This window comes from Nannospalax galili, unplaced genomic scaffold, assembly GCF_000622305.1.
Source record: "Nannospalax galili isolate Female #2095 unplaced genomic scaffold, S.galili_v1.0 scaffold559, whole genome shotgun sequence".
In the NCBI taxonomy this organism is placed as follows: Eukaryota; Metazoa; Chordata; class Mammalia; order Rodentia; family Spalacidae; genus Nannospalax; species Nannospalax galili.
Genome location: NW_008343479.1, coordinates 3,760,934 through 3,778,882, shown reverse-complemented (window position 1 = coordinate 3,778,882; position 17,949 = coordinate 3,760,934).

The window sequence follows — 17,949 nt, the reverse complement described above, 5'->3', positions numbered from 1 at the left end:
TGGTTTGAGTTTGTCTGGGTCTTGTTCATGACGTCACCATTACTGTAAGTTCATATGAGCAAGTTCCCTGCTGCCTGGAAAAATGTTTCCTTGTGGTCATCCACCACCTTTGGCTCTTAAAGTCTTTTCACTGCCTCTTCAGCAATGATCTCTGAGCCTTGGGTGGCAGAAGTTTAATGTAGGAATCCTGCAATCTTTAATTCTTTACATTTTGGCCAGTTGTGGTTTTCTGTTAATTACCCTCTTGTTGCATGAGGAAAATTCACAGTTGAGAACTGAGAGATGCATTAATGTACCCTCTAACCCCTGTTCTGTTATCTTCTGTGAGCCTTAGGTTCCATTGTAGATGTGTCACTTAGGGCTGAGCATCTCACAGACACTTTTTTTCTGTGTCTGACCAGTTGAGGAACTTTGTAAAAGTCTCCACCTGTTGCAAAAAAAAAAAATTTCATTGATGAGTGGTGAGAGGGATGAGTGGTGTCTGTAAATATAAGGATTCATATTTGGGACACAGTAAGAAATCACATTTGTCTGAGGATGTGACAGACATAGGATTTTCTCTAGGATCTATGACCTCTTCAGCCATGTGTGTAATTGAAACCACAGACTCTTAGATTGGAAAGCTTCATAAAATTTCAAGTCATAAGCGAAATAAAATCCCAAGACCCAATAATATATTAAGATATAAGACTATCAAAGGAAATAGCTTACAGAAATGTGATTTAATTTTTCATATCAATCCACATTATTTTAGGATGATATTCATTATCAATTCTGTGAAAACTTCCCAAAGTTGGAATTCAAAATAAGTTCATAACAATTTTATTGCTGAGTCTTTATCAAATTGTATTTGTTTCCTTCCTAAAGCACATTCTTCCTAAAGCACACAGGGATGTTGTAACTTCTTTACCACATCTCCAAACCATGAATTACTTCAATAGAGAACTATGTTTTTCAGAATTCCCACTCACAGTTTCTCATTCTCTGCCTTTGGTTTCTAAAAATGCTTTATCATGTATTCACAACTTAGGCGATAGAATGTTCTAGATTTGATTGGTATTTGAAGTATCTTAATCTGTCTTCTCTCTCTCTCTCTCTCTCTCTCTCTCTCTCTCTCTCTCCCTCTCATGTGGGTGTATCTCTATCTGTGTTTGTGTGTGTGTGTCTGTCTGTCTGTCTGCCTGTCTATCATTTTTTGTTTTGAGACAAGCTCTCATATAGCCAAGGCTGGCTTCAAGCTTGTCATAGAGCTGAGGTTGTCATTGACTCTTAATGCCTTGTCTCCATCTCCCAAGTTCTGTGCTCAAGGTGTGTGTCACTATGCTTAGCTTTAAAGCAAAATAATTTAGCGTCATACTACATAAACAATACAAAATTCTATAGTTGCTAGGAAATCACTTTATTTACATTTACTTTCAAGTGGAAAATTAAACTGTATTTCTTTTTAATTTATTATTTTTATTTTATGTGAATGAGTGTACTACCTGAATGTAGGTAAGTGCACACGTGTTGTGCAATGCACACGGAGGATAGAAGAGGCCATTGGATCCCCTGGAACTGGACTTATGGACAGTTGTTAGCTGCCATGTGGGTGCTGGGATTTGAACCCGGGTCTTCTGCAAGAACAACCAGTGTTCTTAACTGCTGAGCCATCTCTCCAGCCCTAAACTATATTTTTTAATCAGAATATTTTTTCATCATCAAGAAAGAGAGCCCTCATTTTCTTCAATTTGGGAAATATTAGGAAGTCTTCAGGAAGCCCCCCTCTAGTGTTTGAAGGACGCAACCACTCATTTGCAAAGGATTTGTGAGAAAAAAGGAATTTCAGAGTTCTTAGCTCAAATGGGGCAGAGAGGATTTCAACTCCAGTACTTGTTCTACCTGCAAGAGGGAAACTCAGCAATCCTGAGAGAATAGCTATATAAGCTTGCAGAGTAAGGCAATGGTAAATCAAGCAGTATAACTCAGGTCTCCCTACTCCAAGTACACAGAACATCACCCGGTGCTATGTGGTCTTGGATTTGGCATAAGCAGGCCTTCTGCGAAAGATACGTGCTTGTTTTAGATATTAATTCTCCACTTATTAAAATAATCTCTTTTACTACCTTCTCATCCATGTTACCTGTGTTGATAGATTAGTCACAAATGAACTGTTCGAATTTTATAGCCACATAGAAAATCTTGGTTTCTCATTCAGGTTTGTTACCATAGACTAGAAATGGAGATGTCCATAAAAATAATCACAGCCATGTGTCCTTAAGTGGACAACACAGCTTTTGATGTCCCAGTCCTCCTTCTGAATACACAAAAGGCGATTCTTCTCTGGAGAAAAATTTCAAGAACCATCTTCCACAAAGATACAAGTCCAAGATAGCCTAGTTAATATATTCTTTGGTGTATGACTTTTGTCTATGTACTATTTCTAAGAATTAGCATTTTAAATAGATTCAGCTTTTCCATGAATATTGATTACAAGAGTATATATAAAAGAGGTCCTAGTCTGATGGTGTATTAGTCAGGGTTCTACAAAGAATATTTAAATAGATTCAGCTTTTCCATGAATATTGATTACAAGAGTATATATAAGAGGTCCTAGTCTGATGGTGCATTAGTCAGGGTTCTCCAAAGAATCAGAACCAGTAGAATGAATATGTATAGAGATTTATCAACTTAGCTCACAGGATAGAGTCTGAGTAGTCCAACAATGGCTGCACCACACTGGAGAGGCTGAGAATCTGTAGTCGCTCAGTCCACAAGGCTGGATGTCTCAGTAGTCCCAATCTGGCGCTGAAGGTCTGACAAATTCCAAAAGAGGGCTGCCATCAGAAGGTAACACCCACATTTAGGGTGTGTCTTCCAGCTTCAGATGACCCAATCAAGAAGATCTCTTTCATTTCAGTTAATCCCAGATCCAGTCAAGTTGACACCCAGGATTAACCATCACAGATGGGAAACACAAAAGAATAGAAAAGAAAGAGAAACATGATTCTAGCATCTTTGAATTTTTTTTCTACATCTTAGGAATTATGGAATATTACACTCTGGATGTATAGTAGCAAAATTTGTATTTCTGGGTATGAAGGATACCTTGTATCTGAGCTACTCATGATCCAGAAGACCAGCATAGGGGGTAAATAAATAAGGAGGATGTATCTGCAGTGGGATCTTGACAGGTAGAATGTTTTACATGAGAAGGTGCAATATGGAATTTAGAATTGAAATAAGAAAATTCTGAGAATTCTGGGGAATTACAAACAAGTGAATAAGGATTCCCAAGTTTCTTAGACAGGATTCATGAAGTTCATGAGTTGGAAAAGCAACACTCCTCTGGATAGACTTGTTCAGTCACTAATTGAGTGGCTCTATAGGAGATGAGCATCACGGGGACTCGGGGTCAAATCTCTATAAAGTCACTTTTCAAAATAAGAAGACTTTAGAATACACGAGGTCCTGTGGGAGGACGGGGGAGCTTGGGTAGGGGAGGACATTTAAATTTGATTAAGAACTGTTGTATGGGGGCTGGAAAGATGACTCAGCAGTTAAGAACACTGGCCGTTCTTGCAGAAGACCCGAATTTGAATATCAGCACCCATATGGCAGCTAACAACTGTCCATAACTCCAATTCCAGGGGATTCGACAGCCTCTTCTGTCCTCCGTGGGCATTGCACGACATGGGTGCACTTACCTACATGCAGGCATAACACTCATACACATAAAATAAAAATAATAAGTAAAGTATATAAAAAGGAACTGCTGTATGAAATTACAAAAGCTCAATAAAAAATTAAAATGAGAAGACTTTTAGAAATCTATTTTTCTTTCTTAAGTGTTACATATCTTCACAAATCAAAGTAAATACCTAATAAGCTAAAATATAATCAGAATCAAATTTGTGCAGTTCACTGTTCTTAGCATGTTTACAAACATCATCTTCATTTTCATAAGATACTTGCCTCCTTTGCAGTGCTCCTGGCCTATCATCACCAAAGCGTTAGTGAATGCTTGAAGAATCATCTTCATCTTACCCTTCAAGAAGATTTTATATTTTAAATGGTATATTTGAGAGTTTGCCATTTATTATTTTCAGTGCTGAGAATCAAACATACAGCCTCCTAACTACTAGACAAATGCTCTTCCCCTAAGTTAAAACTTCATTCCTGATACTTTTTATTGAAATGCATGAGGATAACACTTATGAAAATATTATAATCTAATGGAAATAATGTTTATAAATGTAAAATGTTGGGGGAAAATGTAATTGTAAAAGAATTCAACTCATGGTTAAGAGCACTGGCTGTTCTTGCAGAGGACCCGGGTTCGATCCCCAGCACCCACATGGCAGCTAACAACCATCTGTAACTCCAGTTCCAGGGAATCCGATGTCCTCTTGTGACCTCCACAAGCATTGCAGGGCACAGATATACCCACAGATATACCCACATAAAGCAAAAATAATAAATAAAATATTTCTTAAAAAAGAATTCCACTTATGAGACTGAAATAAGTTTGCTCAAGGACTGGTAGTTAAGTAGATTACACAGAGAAGACCAAACACAAAAGGCATGCTCCACCATGCCCAGCTTCCTTTGTGACAAATTTTAGCCTTCATAGCTCTCCAGAGGCGTCTACCTTTGTATATCAATACATTCATTTCCTTCTACTTTTCAGAGAAAATAGAATTTACTAAGTAAACACTTGAATTTTCTAATAAATTCAATGTGACTTTGAACATTTTTCCATACTCTTTTTGCCACATAGTCCTTCTAAGAAGTCTCGGTGTTGAATCTTAAACTCATTTGGTTCTTATGGATTGAATATGAAATCTCTACTAGGGTTCCTGTGTCAATACCAAGCCAAGCTGGTGGCAATATTTTGGAGGTTTCCGGAAACCCTAGGATATGGAGTCTACCTGGCTAACATAGGTCATGGGGCCTCTTGGCCCTGGTCCTTTCCTGTCTCACTCTGTGCTTCCTATCCATCACTGCGGTGAACAGCTTTTCTTTACACTTTCTTTATCATGATGTTCTGCTTAAGCTGCCCAAGATGAATCTTAACCTCTACTTCACACAATATATATAAACCATGCACAGATTCTAGATAGGTGGTAGTCTGTCTTCATTGTTGTTGTTTATCTTAGTGGTGGTAGCGGTCTGTGTGTGGTAGAGGGGTGGTAGGTAAAGAAAGTGAGACAGTGGCTCAGTGATTAAGAGCACTGGCTGTTACTGCAGAAGACCTGGGCTCTATTCCCAGCACTTACATGGAGGTCTGTAACTCCAGTTCCAGAGGAACCCGATGCCCTCTTCTGACCTCTAACAGCATTGCATGGTGTGGGTGCACTTAACACACACACTTGCAGGGAATGCATTAATACACATAAAATAAACAGAAAATAAAATATGTTTTTTAAAACAAGAAAAGATCCACTTCCAAGAGAGGAAGTGGGCCTGACTCTGGAGAGAGATCAGCAGCTCAGCTCAGCAGCTGCACCAAGGGCTCTGACATCACAAAGCATGGTGGCTCTGCCTCATTTTCATAGCACAGAGTTTCAGTGCATGCTCTGCTCATTACAGGTAACTCTGCATAGGACTTCATGCATCACATGTCTCATTAGCATCTTACATAGCTACCCAGGCATGTGGGTTTTTGTGTTAGAATGAGCCATGGGCTACTTTAAAAAAAATTAGGCTGCTTCTGAAACTTCCTCTTTGACAAATTTTCTCATGTTTTAATTAGAGTTTATTAATTATATCTCAATATTTAGTACTAGATTTCATCCTGACTTTTCCAGATAGCCGTACACACATATATACATATCCAAACACTATATTTTGATCATGTTCACCACATTACTCACCCTTGTCCCTCTCCGACTCCCAGTGATTCTTGTCCTTTTCCCAACTAAGACTTCTACTTTTATGTCTTTTTGTTGGGGTGGGCAGGGTGGATAACCCAGTGAGTTTCATTGAGGCTGCTTATAGAAATTGGGGTTGCTATGTACAGGAGTATAAGCATCTTACCAGTACCTATACAGCAGTGGGGGAATGTCTTTCCTCTTCTAGCACATTAACTGCCTGTATATCCTCAGGGTGGGCTGGTTCTGGACAAGTCTCTGTTTTCTCCAGGACAAGATGCTGATGATTCTAATCCTGTGCAGGTAATCAGAGATGCTGTGAGTTACATAATGCCCATGTTATACCTACATGACAACATGCCACCTTTTTTACCCAACTCTGCATTCTTCTATTCCAAGATGTTCTAGAAGATTTTGAAAAGTACCATGAATGTCCCTTTTTGGGCTGAACATTCAACAGCCATTTATTCTCAGCACTTTTACCAATTATGAGTCTCTGCAATAACAGCTACCCACTGCAAAAAGAAGGTTCTCTGACCAAAGCTGACAGTAGCAGTTATCTATGGGCATAACATAATTATTTGGAAAGTAATTTGACTGGTATAGCATGTCTATTTAGCAATGGGAATAGCTTCCTAAGAATCCCCAGCAACAGACTTTTGACCAAATTTATTGTACCAGACATGAATTTCCTCCTGTGGAGTAGACCTCCAATCCAGTCAGAAAATTATTGAGCATAAAGCGGCCATATTCTTTACCAAAGTATCACAGGAATGCCCTCTAGCTCAGTTCCTGTTTAGGCCCTTGCGTCCTCTCCTTCTGAAACAACTTCAACCAGGTCTGTACTAGAACATGTTGAGGCTCATCATAGCAACAGCCCACTCTATGATACAAACTTCTGTATTAGTTCCTTTTCTGCTGCCGTGATAAAACATGATGACCAAGACAATTTATAGAAGGAAGAGTTTATTTGAACTTGTGGTTCCAGAGGATAAAAGTCCATCATGGCCAAGGAGTCATGGTGGGGGGCAGCCAGAACAGAAAACTTAGAGCTCCTATCTTCAAGCACTCCCAGGAAGCAGAGGGAGTAGCTGGAAGTGGGACAAGGCTAAGAACTCTCAGCACCTGCCACCAATTGTGTACTTTCTCCAGCAAGGCCACACACCTCCTAAACCTGTACAAGCTGTGCTCTACCTGGGCCAAGTATTCAAATACATGAGCCTATGAGGGACATTTCTCATTCAAGGCACCATAGTTACCCCAGTAGCTAACTCACCGTTCTTGTACCAGTGGACCCATCTTTCCTAGACTGTTGGAAGTGTAGTACACAGAGTCCACAGCTGAGAAAAACTTGATTTTCTTCCAGCAGGCTGGATAGCACTTTCTAACACTTACGTCTAACCAACAGAGAAGAAACTTCCAGGTCAGTTCCAGGTTGATTTTTCTAAGCTTTATGACCAAAGCATGAGGTGTCTTCAGCAATAGAGTTCCAATGGACAGCAGCAACAATTTCCTATGCTGTTTTCGGGAACTCTGGGGACTCCCTAAACATGAACTCATAGGGAGGTAACTAACGTACAAGGCCAAACAATAAAACTTTCAGAAGGAAAAATAGAAAAGTGTATTTGTGATCTTGGAGTAGCTAAACAATTTTATTTTAGTACAAAAAAGTTAATTATGAAGCAAATATTAATTGAATTACTTTAAATTTTAGATTTCCAGCATATCAAAACATGATGATGAGTGTACAAAGCTACACAAAGGAAATTAAAATGTTTCTGTTTATTAAAAATAAGAAACTGTTAATAGTATAAGTTGAATTTTGGCTTTTCATTAAATATTTAACTATTTTTCAAACTATGTATTAAGTACCTAATAAGTGACAGCAACTGTGCACAGGATCTGTACACATGGTATTTCATCTATTCTTCACTACAATGATGTAAACTATATGAGAATACAAATTCCTGAAGATAAAGAAATCAAGGCTCAGAAGGGTTTAGTAACTTACATTCTTTCTTTATAAAGGGAGTAGCTCCAGTTTAAGACAAAGTCTTTTTCAAATTCTTAGTTCCCGCTGCATTCCTCCTTCACTGACTTAACATATACATGAAAGCATACTTTATATGATGCATTCTGCAGACATAGAAAAGCTTTTAAAATAATTTTTTATTAATGATTTGAGAATTTTCTGTAATGTGTTTTGATCATATTCAAACTCCTCCCCCATCTCCTCTCAGATCCACCTTCCGAATTTTTTTAAGCCTATTCAGTCCAATTTCTGTTAAATTATGAATAGAAAGAGAAAGAAATATCAGGTTTATACAGCAGAACCCTTGAGTCACTTAATAGAAAACGCTGAAGGAAGAGATTATACAAAAAAAAAGAATCCCAGGAAGGAGATCTGAAGAGGCACAGGAAGACCAGATATAACTAACGCTGAAACCAAACAGTCCATTCTGTTCAGTGAGAGACATCACTTGCCTAGAAATCCTGAGAACTTGTTCAGAAAGAGCTCTGCTCAGATACCCTATGTGAGTCTGAAAACTGCCAGGAACCCAGTGGTTTCAAATAGTTTCTTCATCTCTGTCTATCATTACATTAATAACTTTGTGAATTTATCAGAGGGTCACATAGAGACACAAGAATATGCAGTCTTTGAAAACTAAGCACCAAAATCACCTAAACTTGGTGTTTCTCAAAATATTTTCTGAAATTATTGATCAGTTATATTTCAATATATGAGTTTAAAAGTTGAATGTATTTAAATCACTCTGTCTTTGTGTGTGTACATGAGAATTTCAGATTTTCCTTGGACCAGACATGTATATTCTACATTAAATGCTGCTGAGTATATTATTATTCAGTGAATAATTCAGTGTGTCATATGATTATCTTTCCCTTTTGCATATGCCCCTTACATATCGCTTTCTATTATGTAAGTTCATTGGTCTTGTGTAGACTCTTAAAACAGAGATGGAGGGGAGGGGAGGGGAGGAGAGGAGAGGAGTGTGGGATAGATTCCATGGGAACTTTGGAAAGTCACCTGATTTGTACACTAGACAAATACATAGAAATATAGAACAGTGCTTTCAGGGAGATGATAATAGATAAATACAGATTTAAAATATTAAAAGAGCAGAGCAGCTGTTGATTATAAATATTCATTTTAAAATCTTCAGTGATCTATAAATGTAAAAATACATTTTAAATTATTCTTTGTCACCCAAGGTCAAACAACCATTTTGATATTGAAGTCAGCTCACTGTCTCTGCCAGATTACACAGCTTCATCTTCATATAATTCTAGTGTCATGAAATATTTTCTAGCTTGATTTATTTGCATATTATTTTTAATGGATAAACAAAATTCTTTTGTGGTGTTGTGTTAATTACAGCATTCAGCTCTTTATTTATTTGAGATAAATTACATGTTTTTTTAAGTCAGTTCTATCAAAACACATTTGAATTGGAATTATATTTTAATATTTGAGTGTTTCCTTATGATGTCTTCCAATATGGGACAGGTAGATAACTATATGCTAACATGCAGACATTTCTGTCATGGAACTGTTTTATAGAAGTGCTATACTAACATATTGTATACTCTATATCCTTTGATGATATTCATTTATACTCTTAATTTAATTTGTACTATGAAAACAAATCATATTTAAGTTTATGACATGAAAAATTGATCAGAATAATAGTCCAGATGTAAATTTTCTAACTTACCTCCTAAAAATGTAGGCATAATTAGTACAGAGATTAGAGTCTAGAAACATTTAAAATATCTGAGAGGCACAGAGCAGAGTAGGGGAGAGCGAAGTGAAAGGGTTTTAAACGCATTATCACATTGGAGCGAAAGGAAAGAACGACTGAAATAGACCCTTGAAATAAGTACTGAGCCTGTAAGAGCTGGTATATAAAAATGTTTTCAAAGTTTTTGCCATACTCAGTCTACTTGATTTAAATCTTCTGGCTCAATTTCTTACTATCTGCATAGTTTCAGTGGGTACTTTGATTCATCTGTTGTTATTGTGATGATACTGCCTGCCTTGCAGGGTTGATGTGAGGATGGAATTAGGTACTATGGAATATTATAGATCATTAATTGTAACAACAAAAAATGTACATTGTTAATAATTGGTAAGCCCATATCATACATTCAACAATATTACTAATATGATTTTCTTTAGTCAAATAGCAGTAGAAATGTTCCATAAGTTTGGGCACTGAAAAATGAAGGAAACAATTGTACATTGCAATTAACAAGATGGTACTATCAGTGAATGCAAACTTTATCAAACTTCAAGAATAGAATTCAAAGGAAAAACATGATATATGGAAGTTAAAAATATCAAGCCAGATGAAAATAGAAAATGAAAGATAACAGTGTGGAGCAAGGTGACTTTTAGGACAGAGGAGTTATGCTGTATGATAAAGAACTGGGCTTTACACATCATTACACACCTGTCAAAGCACAAGAAAGTACAATGTAAAGATTGCATCTTAATGTAAGCCATAGAACTCAGCAATGATGTTGTCTCAATTTGGGCTTAAAATTGTAGCAAATTTATCACCCACTGGAGCATGTTAATAATAGAAAAAAATTAAGAAACCTGGAAATTGGCTCATAACACTCTACATTTCCTACTCAACCATTCTTTATTGCTGAAAGTAGTAAAATGACACTAATTTAAAAAGAAATATAAGCCAGGCAATGTGGTACAAGCTTTCAATACCAGAACTAGGGAGACAGAGGAAGGTGGATCTCTGTGAAACCAAGGCCAGCTCATCTAGAAAGGGAGTTCCAGGCCAGCTGGGGCTCCAGGGAGACACTGTTTCAAAAACACGACCACCAACAAAAGGTTATAAAAGTCTCTGCTGTCCTATATACACTGCTCATTAATGTAGCTTTGTCGGCTGTACAATATAATAAAATTTATTAGCTTTTAATATATTAATTGCTTCTTTGTTAATGTTTGCTTATATTACTATAAATGTGGCATTTGAAAGTGCATATATACATAAACTTATCCCATTGTAGTGATCAAAAGAAAACAAAGGCAAGGATTAGCTATATTTTTGAATTATAAAAAAATCTAACTATAAATCAAATCTAAATTCTTTATAGACAAATTATTTCAATTTGAGGATGTTGGAAAGATTCACTTCATCAATATGAAAAATGATTACTCTTTTGACAAACTTAGAGGTAAAACATGAATAAATTTATAAAATGATAGACAAAATATTTTATCCATCATTATAAAATTATGGACTTTAATCTTTCAGAAAGACTTCTGTTCTTAAATCAGATTTGTACAATTGAAGCTTCATGTGATTTACAAGATTCAGAAGAAGAATGGAATGAAAGTCTAAATGTAAATGGATGAGAGAAAAGGAGAGGGGAGGTAGTACAGACAGACAACCTTGGGGTTGTGAGCATGCCTTAGAGAATATTTTTTAACATGTATGAGTGTTTTGCCTTCATATATGTAAGTGCACCCATGTGTACAATGCACATAGAGGCCAGAAGAGGGTATCGGATCCTCTAGAACTGGAGTCACTGACAGTTGTTAGCTGCCCTGTGGATGCTGGGAACTGAGCGCAGGTCCTCTGTAAGAGCTACCAGTGCTCTTAACCACTGAGCCATCTCTCCAGTCCTGACTGCTGTCTTTTGACTGAGGTGCATTTATGAAGAAGACATGTGGTCACAGACCTTCATATAAAAAGTTTTAGTAGCTAAATATAAAAATAGAAAGCTACTAATTAACACAAGGGCAACTTAATGAAAATATAACTGCAGTAAGAATTACTTTTATGTGTCCTATGAACCTTAAATAAATATAAGCATCTCATGAAAAGAAACTTGGCACTATTCAACATAATAACCTTGTAAAATGGATACTGTTGTGAGTTCTATTTACTATTGAAGAAAAATACAGAAGATACCCAACCTACCAGGTATCACTCCAGTAAGGAAACTGATTCTCCCTCTCCTGACACCTATTGATTGCCAGTACATCCTCAGCTATGTCCAGAGCTTCCTGTCCACATACCCCATCTGTGGTGGGCCTCTATACGGCTTGGGTTTGCAAGGTTACTGTGCATGCTGTCATAAGTACTCTGAATTCATATGTGCACGTACTTAGTGGTGTCCACACAACAGTTTCCTCGTATTCATCTGCCACATCTGGCTTTTCAGGTTTTTCTAGCATATCGCCAGCAGTGATCCCTGAGCCTTTAGTGGTGAGCACTCTCTAGTTTCTCATTCTCTACAAGATGACCAGTTGTGGGTCTCTGTGTTAATTGCCATCTGCTACAAGAAGAAAGTTTTCTAGTGAGAGCTGAGAGATGCACTAATCTGTAGGTATAACAATAAATCATTATGAATCACTTTATTACTACATCTATTTAGCAGAATGATAGTATTAGGTATTTCCCTATGGCCTCTGACAGTGTCAGTGTCGTAAAGCAAGGCTTAAATCCCATTAGAAGGTGGTTACCTACATCTATAATATTTGTTCCACTGTTACACCTTTGGGCATATTTTGCCAAACCAATTGTTATTATCGTTTACAGAGTTCACAGCTGGGCAAGGCTGATGAGTGTCTTTCTTTGCTTGTGATGTGCACAGCAACTTCAAATACTGTGAAAGCTAGCTAGCAGGCCTGTGGCTTCAAGGTTAGTATTAGCTTGATTTCTCCTTGCTTTTTTTTGCAACTCAGGTATGTAGTGTCTTCAGCAACAGGGTCTTACTTTCAAGTTCTCATAGGTAACAAAGTGCAATAGCAAGTGTTATTTGAGGTTCTATGGGATCTCTCTGCTCAGCATCTCCAAAAGAGGAAGTCCATACCTGCCACTGGGCTTTTTATTTGCTAGCCTGTGGTACCTATTGGGACCATTGAATGCCTTTTGTAGGGTAACTACATTTAAACTTTTCTCATGGTCTTTTGTAAGACAAGGTCTCCCTGTAGCCACAGCTGGCCTGGAAGTTGATGCTATGTAAACCAGGCTGGCCTCAATCTCACAGAGATTCATCTGTATCTGCTTCCCAAGTGCTGTGCTGGGACTAAAGGTGTGTGCCACAATTCCCAGCTCCATTTAAACTTCTAAAATATTGTTTATGTGTATATTGAAAGAAGTTCCTATGGTGGATTTCCATAGGACTCTTTCAAAAGGCCTTTAGTATTAGTCATCCCTCCTCCTACTCCCTTTCTGCCCTTCCCTCCCATTCCCTACCCCATTAAACTTGTCCTATCCTTTATTCCCCTTCGCCATTTATATCACTGTATTCTATCTTCCCTCCCCCCATGAACCACCTCTTGACTCATAGTTACTCTCCTGATTTCTAAGGACTTTCCAACTGAAACACACCTGTCTGAATGTTGAAAGTTAGCATCCACTTAGAGAGACATGTGACGTTTGTCTTTTGGAATCTGTGTTACCTCACTTAGGATGATCGTTTCCAGTCCCATCCATTTACCTGTGAATTTCATAACTTTACTTTCCTTAACAGATGAATAACACCCCAGTGTGTAAATGTACCATTCTTTACTTATTCACACATAATTAGGTTGTTTCCATTCCTTGGCTGTTACGAATAGGGAAGCAATGAGCATGGGTGAACAGGTATCTCTTGGTGCTGGTCACACTGGACAGCTACAAGTAGAAAAATGAAAACAGATTTCTCTCTCTAACCCTGCACAATCCTCAACTCCAAATGGATCAAGGACCTCCATATAAGACCTGATACCTTGAATATGATATCTGAGAATGTAGGGAATACATTAGAACTTATAGGCACAGGAAAAGACCTTCTGAACAGGGACCCTAACAGCTCAGGCATTATGGGACCTCATCAAACTAAAGAGCTTCTATTCTTCAAAGGATACCATCCTTCAAGTTAAGTGACAACCTACAGAAAGGGAAATAATCTATATCAGCTGTGCATATGAAAGCAGGTTAGTGTCTAGAATTACAAATAACTAAACAAATAACTAAAATCAAACAAACAAACAAACAACAACAACAAAAAAAAAAACACAAACCAAACATACATCTGGAGAGACAGCTCAGCATTTAAGAGCACTGGCTGTTATTCCAGAGGACCTAGGTTCAGTCCTTAGTATCCACAGGGCAGCTAACAAGCATCTGTAACTCAAGTTCTGGGGGGATTTAATGCCGTCTTCTGGCCTCCACAGGCATTGCATGTATGAATGTACTTAAATGCAAGCAATGCACTCATACATATTAGATAAAAAACAAATAAATAAATAAAAATTTGAAACCAAAAATCTAAACATAAAAAAGCACAATTTAAAATTGGGGCAAGGAGCCAAACAGAGAGTTATCAAATGATGAAACACAAATGACTGATAAATACCTTTTCTAAATGTTCAACTTCTTTAGCCATCAGGGATGTGTAAATTAAAACAACTTTGAGATTTCATATTACCCAAGTTAGACTGGCTGTGATCCAAAAAGACAAATGACGACAATACTGGGGAGGTTGTGGGGAGCTGACAGCACTTATCCACTGCTGGTAGGAGTGCAGACAGATACAGCCACTATGGAAACCAATGTGGAGAGTCCTCAGAAACCTAAAAACGGACCTCCAACATGATCCATCCATACCAGTCTTAGGAGTATACCCAAAGGACAAGACACACTTTAAAAAAACCACACACACAGTGATTTTCACTTTCCTTCCTTTCTTTCTTTCCTGCCTTCCTCCCCTCTCCTCTCTCCCACTTCCCTTCCCTCCTCTCTCTCTCTCTCTCTCTCTCTCTCTCTCTCTCTCTTCCTTTCTCTCTTTTGCTCATTTCTGAAGAAGGGTCTCATGTAGCTGAGGCCAGCCTCAAATACAATATGTAACTGAAGATCACTTTGAATTTCTGATTTTTTTTGCCCCAATCTACTGATTGTTGAGATTATAAGCATGTTCCTCAACTTCTGATTTATATAGTATTGGGTAAGCATTCTCTCAGTTGAACTACCCCCAGATATAAAGCACTTATAAGTGAAAATAATTTAAAAGATATTAATAATAGTACACAAAAATACTTATAAAGATGGAAAAGGACATACATATATGTGCATATAAAAAATATACAGACATTTGTAATTATATTTATAATATATGCACTTATTGAAAATATGTGGTTCATAAAATGTTCTGCACAAATGAAAAATATTGTGTGCTGCTAGTGAAAATTCTGTCAATTTAGAAGGAAGCAATCTGGTAGCATTTGTGAATATTTTAAAAGCTTGAGCTGGAGAGATGCTCAGCACTTAAGAGCACTGGCTGCTCTTGCAGAGGACCTGGATTTGGTTCCCAGCAAATGAGCATTTATTACATACCCACTTGTGGACATAGCACGGACATGGCAGCTCACAATCATTCTTAACTCCAGCTCCAAGGAATCCAATCCTCTCCTCTGGCCTCTGTAGGTATTGAATGATGCGGGTGCACTTACATATGAACAGGCAAATCACTCATACACTTAAAATAAAAATTAACCAGTTAATTTAAAAATTTATAAACCCACACTGGGCGTGGTGGTGCATGCCTTTAATCCCAGCCCTCGGGAGGCAGAGGCAGGCAGATCTTTGTGGGACTGAGGCCAGCTGATCTACATAGTGTGTTCCAGCTGGGCCAAGACTAATATATACACAAAATACATATCATATATAATATATATCTCCATTACTTCCTTAAATATTCTCCTGAAAATCTAACCATAGTAAGTAAACAAATATGTCACTACCATATGAGGATATATAGACAGAAATACTATAATATAAAATTTTAGAATCAAAATTATGGAAATTATTAAACATCCATCAAGAGAGGAAGTATTGAATGTGCTATGTAATATTCTCTCTCCAATGTAATAGTTGAATAGTTTATTATGTTATAAAAAATTTAGAAGATTATTTTAAAATTGTTCCACTTTACTTGATCTCTACAGTGTATTATTGAGAAAAAATATATAAATAAATCTGTATAATCCTCCTTTTTGTAATCCGTCTTTTGTAAAATACTGTTCAGAGAATCTTATGCATTGTATGAGCATTTACTACATACCCACTTGTGGACATCACACGGACATGGATAGATTACCTTGGGGACGTTGTTGGGGGTGGGGTACAGGTCAGGGAGAGAAACACTGTCACTCTACTGTATAACAAATGACGGCAATGAGCTTAGTGACTTAGAGCAGTGATTCTCACCTAAGAGTAGGTAGTTTTACCTACCAAGACACACTTTTGATTATCAAGATCTGGGTCGGGGACACTCCTGCCAAGAGGTAAGAAGTGCTGTCAGACCTCTTATCATGTGAGGATATCTCTTCACGGCCTGTCAATAGCACAATGCTCAAAACCCCTTTAAGAAAGACAATCATTGTATTTACATATAACCACAGTTTGGGCAGGACATGGTTCAGTGAGGATAGCTCATTTTTACTCTGTTCAGAGTCAGGCTACATCAAAATAAGGCTGTTCTATGTATTCTGGGTTGAATATATAGACCTTAGGATGAGACTTGGGTCTGTCAGTTAGAACAGGTGGCCACTGCATACACCCTGGACTTTTGTCTCAAGCATGCAGCTATATTATGAGGTTTAGATTGCAGAGCTAGAATGAAAAAGAAATAGAGAAAGTAAGAATGAACAAAAGAAGGCTCTATCTCCTTTAAAGAATGAGTCCAGAAGTTTGCATAGGTCCACAACTGTCCTTGGGTTGAGGCGGTCACAAAGTCACATGTAATTTGAAGAAGAAGGGAAGCAGACCTTACCTCTGCAGGAGAGTGTCAATCATGAAATGCATAGGAATAGAAACACTGCTGCACCTAGCTTTGAAAAGTGTAATCTGTCATAGAAGCAACAATGTAGGATATGCCTTTTTTTTTTTTTTTTTCCTGAATGAGTTGCTTAAATTTGTACCTGGAATACAGGGTAAATTTTGAAACTGGATAGTCAATGAATAGGAAACCATATTTACAGTACAATTTACAATGAATTTATTACAGCACTATTAATGGTGTATAATATCATATTTAAGCTCTATAATGCTTTTCACAGTCCTGTAAATGGTTTGGATATGAAGATTTCTGACAATGCTCATGTGTTGAAGAATTGACTCTTGGTGCAGCCATACTCATAGGTGGGATTTGGGAAACTGACTGGTTCATGAGGGCACTGACCTAATAAGCAGATTAATGTGTTGATGAACTAATAACTAATAACTGAATACATTACTGTGAGGCTGTAGAAACTGTGGAAGGTGGAGCTTAGTCCAAGAAGTGGTTTGCTGGGGGCATGCCTTTAATCTAGTTTCCTCTTTTCTCCCATGGTGCTTCCAGGCCAAGCTTGTGGTGAAGATACACATTTTTAAGGTTATTTCTTTTAAAATTGTTTTTTTTTTTTTCTTTTTGGTCTTTTTGAGACAGGGTCTCCCTGTAGCCCCAGCTGACCTGGAACTCACTATGTAGACCAGGCTGGCCTCGAACTCACAGAAATCTGCCTGCCTCTGCCTCCCAAGTGCTGGGATTAAAGGGGTGTGCCACCATGCCCAGCTTCTTTAAAATTGGTACTGGAGAAATGGCTCAGGGGGTATAAGAACTTGCTGCACAAACATGAAGCCTGAGTTCAAATCCTTAGAACTCATGTACAGGCCAGAGTGGTAGCACATGTTTGTAACTGTAACACTCCATGGCAGGATGGGAGGTTGAGGCAGGAGGATCCCTAGATGCTTGTGGTCAGCTAGCCTAGTGTATGCAGTGACAAAACAAGAGCGTCTGCCTGAAATGCGGCCGAAGGCATACACCTATACCAGTTGTCCTCTGACTGCCACCAGCACACTGTGGCACGTGTGCACCACCCCCTTCACCCAATAAAAGACTAAAAGAAATAAACTTTAAAAAATATCTGAAAGTAGGCAGAGATATTTTAGAACTCCTGGTATGGGTTCACAATTTTTCACACTGGCAACCATTTATTTTCTATTTTAAATATTCATGCCTATGGCAAATCTTACTGTAATTGTAAAATTTATTTATAAATGTTAATTTATCATTTATTTTCCTC